Source organism: Triticum aestivum, chromosome 3D, assembly GCF_018294505.1.
Source record: "Triticum aestivum cultivar Chinese Spring chromosome 3D, IWGSC CS RefSeq v2.1, whole genome shotgun sequence".
NCBI lineage: Eukaryota > Viridiplantae > Streptophyta > Magnoliopsida > Poales > Poaceae > Triticum > Triticum aestivum.
In genome coordinates this window covers 173,134,178-173,145,377 of record NC_057802.1, presented here as the reverse complement: position 1 = coordinate 173,145,377, position 11,200 = coordinate 173,134,178, and positions in this window count along the sequence as shown.

Below are 11,200 nucleotides of genomic sequence, written 5' to 3'. Positions count from 1 at the left end.
GGTAATAGCAAACATGTGTGCCAGTTCGAGCAAAAAACCTTATCGTTGATGCCACCCTGTCGCATCATTGCAAATCCACTCGACGATAGTAGCTTTTGTGGTTGCCGGATGCAACAAAATATGGCGCCACCCCCAGTCGCCCCAAACCACTCCCATCGATTGGAGCAAAAAAATCCCTCACTCTAAGCTTCTTTTGTTGCTGGTTGCAGCTATCTCGGCACCACATCTCGCCGCCATTGCATCACCCTTCGCCGGTTGCAGCAAAATAGAGGACATGCTCTAGCATCCGATGGTTCTCGTTGTAGCACCGATATTTGTTGGTTGTAGCTCGCTGACAAACCGCGACCGTTCTTCCAGCTCGTCGGGCACGCGGTTCCATCATCCCTGTCGTCGGGGGTTTGAGCTTGTCGCATCGCCATGGCCCGATGGTCGTAGCCATGGAAATCGAAGATCGGCGGGCAGGCGAGGTGGGACTGTCGCCGCAATCGCTCCCAATATGGGGTTTGGAGGTGATGGGTTGGTATACCCATGGTCGAGATCGAGGAAGTGGGTAACGCCGGCGACGGTTGTCCCGCCTCGCCTGCTCCCTTGGAGGGACGAGGATGGGGTGCTCTCGGTGAAGGAGAGGTAGAAGACGATGCTCGCAATGGAAAAAATGGAGATAAGGATAAGAGCAGTGGGTGGTGGGCCATGTGCATGTGGGGTAGGTGGGTGGTGGGCCATGTGCATGTGGGGTAGGTTGCAGGGGCGCACAATGAAAGCCGGACCCAGCGGCTCGCGCGTAGCCGACGGAAGTTTCGGCCGATTTGGCCGAAATGAGTCGTTATCCCAGGAAATTCAACATGGAGAACAATTACCAGAAAGATTGTGTGTGAAGTGATAATTTCGGTATGGGAAACAACTTGACGAAATTTTATAATTTGTGGACAACTAAGCATATGGTTGATGGGAACTGTGTGCAAGCAGTATGTCCAGACAGAGTCGACGATAAAGGTTAAAGCATGGGATATTGCTTACAGCTTATGGTTGAAAGGAACGCCGGGGAAGAGGAAGGACCAGATAGAAGATGAGGAGAGACATGTCAAACGATCTCGGTACGATAAGATTTTCATAAGATATCCATCTTGCAACTAAATATTTATGTTTGAACAACTCAATATTCTTAATTGAGATGCTTTGTTCTTCAAAATCCTTTATGAAGTTTTTTCTTACCAACCGTTTTGTAGTTAAAATTTGGTCAAGCAAGAGACGATACTAGCTCACTTGGTTGGAAACTAGATGTACACCCTAGCCACCGGGATTCAAGTTCTCATGGACGTGAATTTGTGTTCTTGTTCTTTCAAAAACAAAAAACTAAAGTTGTTACAAGGGCTTCCCCTGCCGTAAACCTTTAAAAAAAGTTGGTGAAGCATGTCGCGCAAGACCTGGAAGCTTTTGGAGAAGGATAACTATGTGAAGCCATCTCAAATTGGCTACTAAATTCATCAAGTTTACGTCTATACATGCAATGAACTCTTTGCGCCCTAGGCATCTCCGAGGTAACATACTTTTCGGTGATTATTAACCGGTTATTTTTCATAGAGAAATGCATGGGTTCCACAATAATCTATGTATTTTCTATGAAGGAGCATATGGTTATCTTGTTGAGGGAAAGAGTGGAGCCAGTTGGTTTCTTGGCTTCAGGATGCATCGTACTTCTATGCGTGCTTGAAAGCCTCCTCATCGGAAAGAACACAAATGATGTGCACACTGTTGTGTTAACACTAAAACTGAGAGATGAGAGCCAGGGGAGCAAATGAGATTAGAGCTCCCCGTTAGTCCTTTAGCAAGGGGGCATGATGCGGCTTGAACTACGTTGGTATTTCCCCAAAGAGGAAGTGATGATGCAGCACAACTACGGTAGGTATTTCCCTCAGCGATGAGATCAAGGTTATCGAACCAGTAGGAGAATCACGCAACACCATGTAAACAACTCCTGCACACAAAGAACAAATACTTGCAACCCGACGTAAGAGAGGGGTTGTCAATCCCTCACGGGTAAAAGATAGGTAAAATTGTAGTAGATTGTGAAGGAAATATGCCCTAGAGGCAATAATAAAGTTGTTATTTTATATTTCTTTATATCATGATAAATGTTTATTATTCATGCTAGTGTATTAATCGGAATCTTGATACAAATGTGGATACATAGACAAAACATCGTGTCAATAGTGAGCCTCTACTAGACTAGCTCGTTAATCAAAGATGGTTAAGTTTCTTAACCATGGACATGTTTGTCATTTTATGAACGGGATCACATCATTAGGAGAATGATGTGATGGACAAGACCCATCCGTTAACTTAGCATATTGATCATTCAGTTTTATTACTATTGCTTTCTTCATGTCAAATACATATTCCTTCGACTATGAGATTATGCAACTCCCGGATACCGGAGGAATGCCTTGTGTGATATCAAACGTCACAACGTAACTGGGTGATTATAAAGATGCTCTACAGGTATCTCCGAAGGTGTTTGTTGGGTTGGCATAGATCGAGATTAGGATTTGTCACTCCGAGTATCAGAGAGGTATCTCTAGGACCTCTCGGTAATGCACATCATAAGAAGCCTTGCAAGCAAAGTGACTAATGAGTTAGTTGCGGGATGATTTATTACGGAACGAGTAAAGAGACTTGCCGGTAACGAGAATGAATTAGGTATGAAGATACCGATGATCGAATCTCGGGCAAGTAACATACCGATGACAAGGGGAATAACGTATGTTGTCATAACGGTTCGACCGATAAAGATCTTAGTAGAATATGTAGGAGCCAATATGAGCATCCAGGTTCCGCTATTGGTTATTGACCGGAGAGGTGTCTCGGTCATGTCTACATAGTTCTCGAACCCGTAGGGTCCGCACGATGTTCGGTGACGATTTTGTATTATATGAGTTATTTGATTTGGTGATCGAATGTTGTTCGGAGTCCCGAATGAGATCACGGACATGACGAGGAGTCTCGAAATGGTTGAGAGGTAAAGATTGATATATAGGACGATAGTATTCGGACACCGGAGGTGTTCCGGAGGGTACCGGGTACATATTGGGTCACCGGAAGGGGTTCCGGGCACCCCCGTCAAATATATGGGCCTTATGAGCCAAGAGAGGGACAGACCAGCCCACAAGGGGCTGGTGTTCCCCCATATAGGCTGAAATAGGAGGAGAAGGAAAGAGGAGAAGGGAGAAGGAAAGGGGAGGATTTGGCTTCCCCCTTCCTTCCCTCCCCCTTCTCTTTCCTTTCCCCTCCGGTTAATAAGGAAGGGGGGGGGGGGCGAATTGGGGAGGACCCCAAGTAGCATTCCTCCTACTTGGGACGCCCCCTTGGCTGCCTATCCTCCCCTCCAACCTATATATATGTGGGGCGCCGCTAGAAGACACACAAACAATTGTTAGCCGTGTGCGGCTCCCCCCTCCACAGTTTACGCCTTCGGTCATATCTTCGTAGTGCTTAGGCGAAGCCCTTCACGGATCACTTCACCATCACCGTCACCACACCGTCGTGCTGATAGAACTCTTCCTCGACAGTTTGCCGGATCAAGAGTTCGAGGGACGTCATCGAGCTGAACGTGTGCAGAACTCGGAGGTGCCGCACGTTCGGTGCTTGATCGGTCGGAACGAGAAGAAGTTCGACTACATCAACCGTGTTGTCAAAACGCTTCCGATTTCAGTCTACGAGGGTACGTGGACACACTCTCCCCCTCTCGTTGCTATGCATCTCCTAGATAGATCTTGCGTGAGCGTAGTAATTGCTTTGAAATTGCATGCTACGTAGCCCAACAGTGGCATCCGAGCCAGGTCTATGCGTAGATGATATGCACGAGTAAAACACAAAGAGTTGTGGGCGGTGATCGTCATACTGCTTACCACCAATGTCTTATTTAGATTCGGCAGTATTGTTGGATGAAGCGGCCCGGACCAACCTTACATGACCACGTTCATGAGACCGGTTCCACCGACAGACATGCAACTAGTTTTGCATAAAGGTGGCTGGTGGGTGTCTGTTTCTCCAACTTTAGTTGAATCGAATTTGACTGCGGCCGGTCCTTGTTGAAGGTTAAAATAGCAAACTTGATAAATCACAGTTGTGGTTTTGATGCGTAGGTAAGAACGGTTCTTGCTAGAAGCCCGTAGCAGCCACGTAAAACTTGCAACAACAAAGTAGAGGACATCTAACTTGTTTTTGCAAGGCATGTTGTGATGTGATATGGTCAAGACATGATGTGATATACGTTATGGTACGAGATGATCATGTTTTGTAAAAGTTACTGGCAACCGGTAGGAGCCTTATGGTTGTCTCTTTATTTTATGAAATGCAAACGCCATGTAATTGTTTTACTTCATCACTATGTGTTAGCGATAGTTGTAGAAGCAATAGTTGGCGAGACAACCACGACGCTACGATGGAGATCAAGGTGTCGAGCCGGTGATGATGGAGATCATGATGATGCTTTGGAGATGGAGATCAAAAGCACAAGATGATGATGGCCATATCATGTCACATATTTTGATTGCATGTGATGTTTATCTTTTTATGCATCTTATTTTGCTTAGTACGGCGGCAACATTATAAGATGACCCCTCACTAAAATTTCAAGGTATAAGTGTTCTCCCTGAGTATGCACCCTTGAGACAGTTCATCGTGCTTAGACACCATGTGATGAACAGGTGTGATAGGCTCTACGTTCACATACAACGGGTGCAAGACAGTTTTGCACATGCGGAATACTCGGGTTAAACTTGACGAGCCTAGCATGTACAGAGATGGCTTCAGAACACTGGAGACCGAAAGGTCGAACGTGAATCATATAGTAGATATGATCAACATAGAGATGTTCACCATTGAAGACTACTCCATCTCACGTGATGATCGGACATGGTTTAGTTGATTTGGATCACGTATCATTTAGATGACTTGAGGGATGTCTAGCTAAGTGGGAGTTCTTAAGTAATTTGATTAATTGAACTTAATTTATCATGAACTTAGTCTTGATAGTATTTTGCATATCTATGTTGTAGATCAATAGCTCGCGTATAGCTCCCCTATTTTATTTTTGATACGTTCCTAGAGAAAACTAAGTTGAAAGATGATAGTAGCAATGATGCGGACTGGGTCCATGATCTGAGAATTATCCTCATTGTTGCACAGAAGAATTATGTCCTTGATTCACCGCTAGGTGACAGACCTATTGCAGGAGCAGATGCAGACGTTATGAACGTTTGGCAAGCTTTACGGCTTAGAACCGGGACTTCAAAAATGTTTTGAATGCCATGGAGCATATGCGATGTTCCAAGAGCTGAAAATGATATTTCAGACTCATGCCCGTGTTAAGAGGTATGAGACCTCTCGCAAGTACTTTGCCTACAAGATGGAGGAGAATAGCTCAGCTAGTGAGCATGTGCTCAGAATGTTTGGGTACTACAATCGCTTGAATCAAGTGGGAGTTAATCTTCCAGATAAGATAGTGATTGACAGAGTTCTCTAGTCACTATCACCAAGTTACTAGAACTTCGTGATGAACTATAATATGCAAGGGATGACAAAAACGATTCCCAAGCTCTTCGCGATGCTGAAATCGGCGAAGGTAGAAATCAAGAAATAGCATCAAGTATTCATGGTTAACAAGACCACTAGTTTCAAGAAAAAGGGCAAGGGAAAGAAAGGGAACTTAAAGAAGAATGGCAAGCAAGTTGGCACTCCCGTGAAGATTCCCAAAGCTAGACCCAAACCTGAAACTGAGTGCTTCTACTGCAAAGGGAATGGTCACTGGAAGCGGAACTACCCTAAATACTTGACGGATAAGAAGGATGGCAAAGTGAACAAAGGTATATTTGATATACATGTTATTGATGTGTACTTTACTAGTGTTCATAGGTGAAAGATCGTGGATGTCGCCTAGAGGGGGGGGTGAATAGGCGCTTTAAAATAATTACGGTTTAGGCTTGAACAACTGCGGAATAAACCTAGCGGTTAATTTGACAAGCACAAAACCTACAACAACTAGGCTCACCTATGTGCACCAACAACTTATGCTAAGCAAGATAAACAACTAAGTGATAGCAAGATATATGACAAGAAACAATATGGCTATCACAAAGTAAAGGCGTAAGTAAAGGGTTCGGTTAAGAGATAACCGAGGCACGTGGAGACGACGATGTATCCCGAAGTTCACACCCTTGCGGATGCTAATCTCCGTTTGGAGCGGTGTGGAGGCACAATGCTCCCCAAGAAGCCACTAGGGCCACCGTAATCTCCTCACGCCCTCGCACAATGCAAGATGCCGTGATTCCACTAAGGTACCCTTGAGGGCGGTCACCGAACCCGTACAAATGGCAACCCTTGGGGGCGGTCACCGAACCCGTACACTTTGGCAACCCTTGGGGGCGGTCACCGGTACCCGTCAAATTGCTCGGGGCGATCTCCACAACCTAATTGGAGACCCCGACGCTTGCCCGGAGCTTTACACCACAATGATTGAGCTCCGAACACCACCAACCGTCTAGGGTGCCCAAGCACCCAAGAGGAACAAGCTCAAGGGCACCAAGCACCCAAGAGTAATAAGCTTCTCAACTTGTAACTTCCACGTATCACCGTGGAGAACTCAAACCGATGCACCAAATGCAATGGCAAGGGCACACGGAGTGCCCAAGTCCTTCTCTCTCAAATCCCACTGAAGCAACTAATGCTAGGGAAGAAAATGAGAGGAAGAACAAGAAGGAGAACACCAAGAACTCCAAGATCTAGATCCAAGGGGTTCCCCTCACATAGAGGAGAAAGTGATTGGTGGAAATGTGGATCTAGATCTCCTCTCTCTTTTCCCTCAAAAACTAGCAAGAATCCATGGAGGGATTGAGAGTTAGCAAGCTCGAAGAAGGTCAACAATGGGGGAAGAACACGAGCTCAAAGGATAAGGTTCAATGGGGAAGAAGACCCCCTTTTATAGAAGGGGAAAAATCCAACCGTTATGTGCTCAGCCCGCACACGAGCGGTACTACCGCTCCACGAGCGGTACTACCGCTCTGGCGGTAGAAGCAGGGAAAAGGAGCAACCAAACATGAACCTTGGGGCGGTAGTACCGCTTATAAGCGGTACTACCGCGCACCCCAGCGGTACTACCGCTGGAGGAGCAGAACACGGGACCAAAAAACAGTAGCGGTACTACCGCCCGACCGGAGCGGTACTACCGCGCACCCCAGCGGTACTACCGCTGGAGGAGCAGAACACGGGACCAAAAAACAGTAGCGGTACGGTACTACCGCTTATAGGCGGTACTACCGCCCATCAGGGCGGTACTACCGCTTATAGGTGGAACTGCCGTGCCTTACTGCCGTGCAACTACTGGAAAACTCGACACGAAAAATGCAAGACCCAAAATCGAGGCGGTACCAGCGCGGAACCGTAGCCGTACTACCGCTTATGGCCATAGGCGGTACTACCGCTTTGGACAGCGGTACTACCGCTTGGGGTGATAAGCGGTACTGCCGCTCTGGCCGCGGTACTACTGCTAGGAAACCAAAACTGCCATAACTTCTGCATATGAGCTCCGAATTGAGCAAACTCAAGCTTGTTGGATTGAGAAAGACGAGTAGCATCAAAACAGCAAATAGAGGAGTGAAACCTCCAACCGAGAAGAACCGGCATAACCTCCAACATCGAAAACATCATAGAAGATGCGAGTGAACTCCGTTTTCGATGAACTCGAGCTTGTCATCAAGATGACCATAAGCTCCAAAACTCACAAAGAGAAGAACCAAACAAGAACCAACAAAGATGATGCAAGGATGCAATGGTTTGAGCTCTCTATGAACGATACGATCAAGCTACTCATCGAGAGCCCCCCTTGATAGTACGGCAATCGATCCTATAACCCGGTCTCCCAACTACCATCATGAGACCGGTAAAATAGAAAACCTATCAAGAGCAAACCTTTGCCTTGCACCTGGTCCACTTGAGCCAGAAGATGACGATCTTGACTCCCTCAAGATGGACCACCTTTCTTGGTTGTGTTGGCTCGATGAAGACTAGTTGATTGCTCCCCCATACTCCACTATGGGTGAGCCACTCTTCCGACCATCTTCACAAGTCCATTGTCACCACAATGGACGGCAAGCTTCAAGCATTTGATCTCTTCATGATGCTTCACTTGAACTTGCACACCGCAACATCTTCACAAGTCCATTGTCGCCACAATGGACGGCAAGCTTCAAGCATTTGATCTCTTCATGATGCTTCACTTGAACTTGCACACCGCAACCTAACCCCACAAAGAACTCTCACGAAGATCATGGGTTAGTACACAAAGCGTAATCGACAATGCTTACCACACCATGGGATCGCTTGATCCCTCTTGGTACATCTTGTGCGCTTTGTGTGTTGATCAACTTGATAGTCTTGATCAACCTTGACTCTTTCCAACTCTCTTCATTTGGATGATGTCTTGAAGGTAAACATGAATGATCACACAATCTTCTTCTTCAAGACATGCTTGCAATAAGCTCTACTCTCACATGACCAATCTTTGGATAATTCCTTAATAACACCTTGGTCACCACATAAACTCCTTGAAACCAACACATGGACTTCAAGAAATGCCTATGGACAAATCCTTCAAATATAACTCAAGGCAACCATTAGTCCATAGAGATTGTCATCAATTACCAAAACCAAACATGGGGGCACCGCATGTTCTTTCAATAGGAACCCCAGGGTATTTGATACCGGTTCAGTTGCTAAGATTAGTAACTCAAAACAGGAGTTGCAAAATGAACAGAGACTAGTTAAGGTCGAGGTGACGATGTGTGTTGGAAGTGATTCCAAGGTTGATAAGATCACCATCGCACACTCCCTCTACGTTCGGGATTAGTGTTGGACCTAAATAAATGTTATTTGGTGTTTGTGTTAAGCATGAACATGATTGGATCATGTTTATTGTGATAGGGTTATTCATTTAAGTCAGAGAATAATTGTTGTTCTGTTTACATGAATGAAACCTTCTATGGTCATACACCCAATGTAAATGGTTTACTGAATCTCGATCGTAGTGATACACATATTCATAATATTGATGCCAAAAGATGCAAAGTTGATAATGATAGTCCAACATATTTGTGGCACTTCCATTTAGGCCATATTGGTGCAAAGCGCATGAAGAAACTCCATGTAGATGGGCTTTTGGAATCATTTGATACTTGCGAACCATGCCTCATGGGCAAGATGACTAAGACTCCGTTCTCCGTAACAATGGAGCGAGCTAATGACTTATTGGAAATAATACATACCGATGTATGCAGTCCGATGAGTGTTGAAGCTCGCGGCGGCTATCGTTATTTTCTAAACCTTCACAAATGATTTGAGCAGATATGGGTATATGTACTTAATGAAACACAAGTCTGAAACGTTTGAAAAGTTCAAAGAATTTCAGAGTGAAGTGAAGAATCATCGTAACAAGAAAATAAAGTTCCTAGGATCTGATCGTGGAGGCGAATATTTGAGTTACGAGTTTGGCCTTCATTTAAAACAATGTGGAATAGTTTCACAACCCACGCCACCTGGAACACCAAAGCGTAATGGTATGACCGAATATTGTAACCGTACTTTATTAGATATGGTGCGTTCTATGATGTCTCTTACCGATTTGCCTTCATATTTTTGGGGTTATGCATTAGAGACAGCTACATTCACGTTAAATAGGGCACCATCTAAATCCGTTGAGACGACACCGTATGAGATGTGATTTGGCAAGAAACCTAAGTTGCCGTTTCTTAAAGTTTGGGGTTGCGATGCTTATGTCAAAAACCTTCAGCCTGATAAGCTCGAACCCAAATCGGAGAAGTGCATCTTCATAGGATACCCAAAAGAAACTGTTGGGTACACCTTCCATCACAAACCCGAAGGCAAAATCTTTGTTGCTAAATATGGATCCTTTCTAGAGAAGGAGTTTCTCTCGAAAGAAGTGAGTGGGAGGAAAGTAGAACTTGATGAGGTAATTGTACCTTCTCTCGAATTGGAAAGTAGCTCATCACAGAAAATTGTTCAAGTGATGCCTACACCAACTAGAGAGGAAGCTACTGATAATGATCATGAAACTTCAGATCAAGTTACCACCGAACCTCGTGTTCCGCACCAGAGTGGTATGGCAATCCTTTTCTGCAAGTCATGTTACTAGACCATGACGAACCTACGAACTATGAAGAAGCGATGATGAGCCCAGGTTCCAATAAATGGCTTGAGGCCATGAAATCCGAGGTAGGATCCATGTATGAGAACAAAGTGTGGACTTTGGTTGACTTGCCCGATGATCGGCGAGCCATAGAGAATAAATGGATCTTCAAGAAGAAGACTGACACTGATGGTAATATTACTATCTACAAAGCTCGACTTGTCGCAAAAGGTTTTAAGACAAGTTCAAGGTGTTGACTACGATGAGATTTTCTCACTCGTAGCGATGCTTAAGTTTGTCTGAATCATGTTAGCAATTGCCGCATTTTATGAAATCTGGCAAATGGATGTCAAAACTGCATTCCTTAATGAATTTCTTAAATAAGAGTTGTATATGATGCAACCAGAAGGTTTTGTCCATCCTAAAGGTGCTAACAAAGTGTGCAAGTTCTAGCGATCCATATATGGACTGGTGCAAGCATCTCGGAGTTGGAATATATGCTTTGATGAGGTGATCAAACACTACTGCAGGATGCTGATAACGCGACACTACGATCAGAGACCCTTTGACGAAACTGTGTGCGATGCAATAATCGCAAACGGTGGTGTAAAAACCGTCAAAAAAGGTGCAAAACGTTTGCGATGACGGATGCATCAAACACAGTTCCGATTTTAGATGTGTGTGCGATAGAGGGCATACGGTTCAGTTCAATGAACTGTTTGCGATGAGGAAGAAGAACAGAAACGGGCAGCCAGATAAAGGCGTGTGCGATATACGACATACAGTTCACTCAGATTAACTGTTTGTGATGAGGAGGAACAACATAAACGGGCAGCTAGATAAAGATGTGTGCGATTGAGGGCATATGCTTCAGAAGGATTAACTGTTTGTGATTAGATAACAGAACAGAAACGATCAGCTAGATCAAAGTGTCTGCGATTGATGGCATACACTTCACACGGATGAACTATTTGCGATTAGCCACAACAAACAGAAACAGTT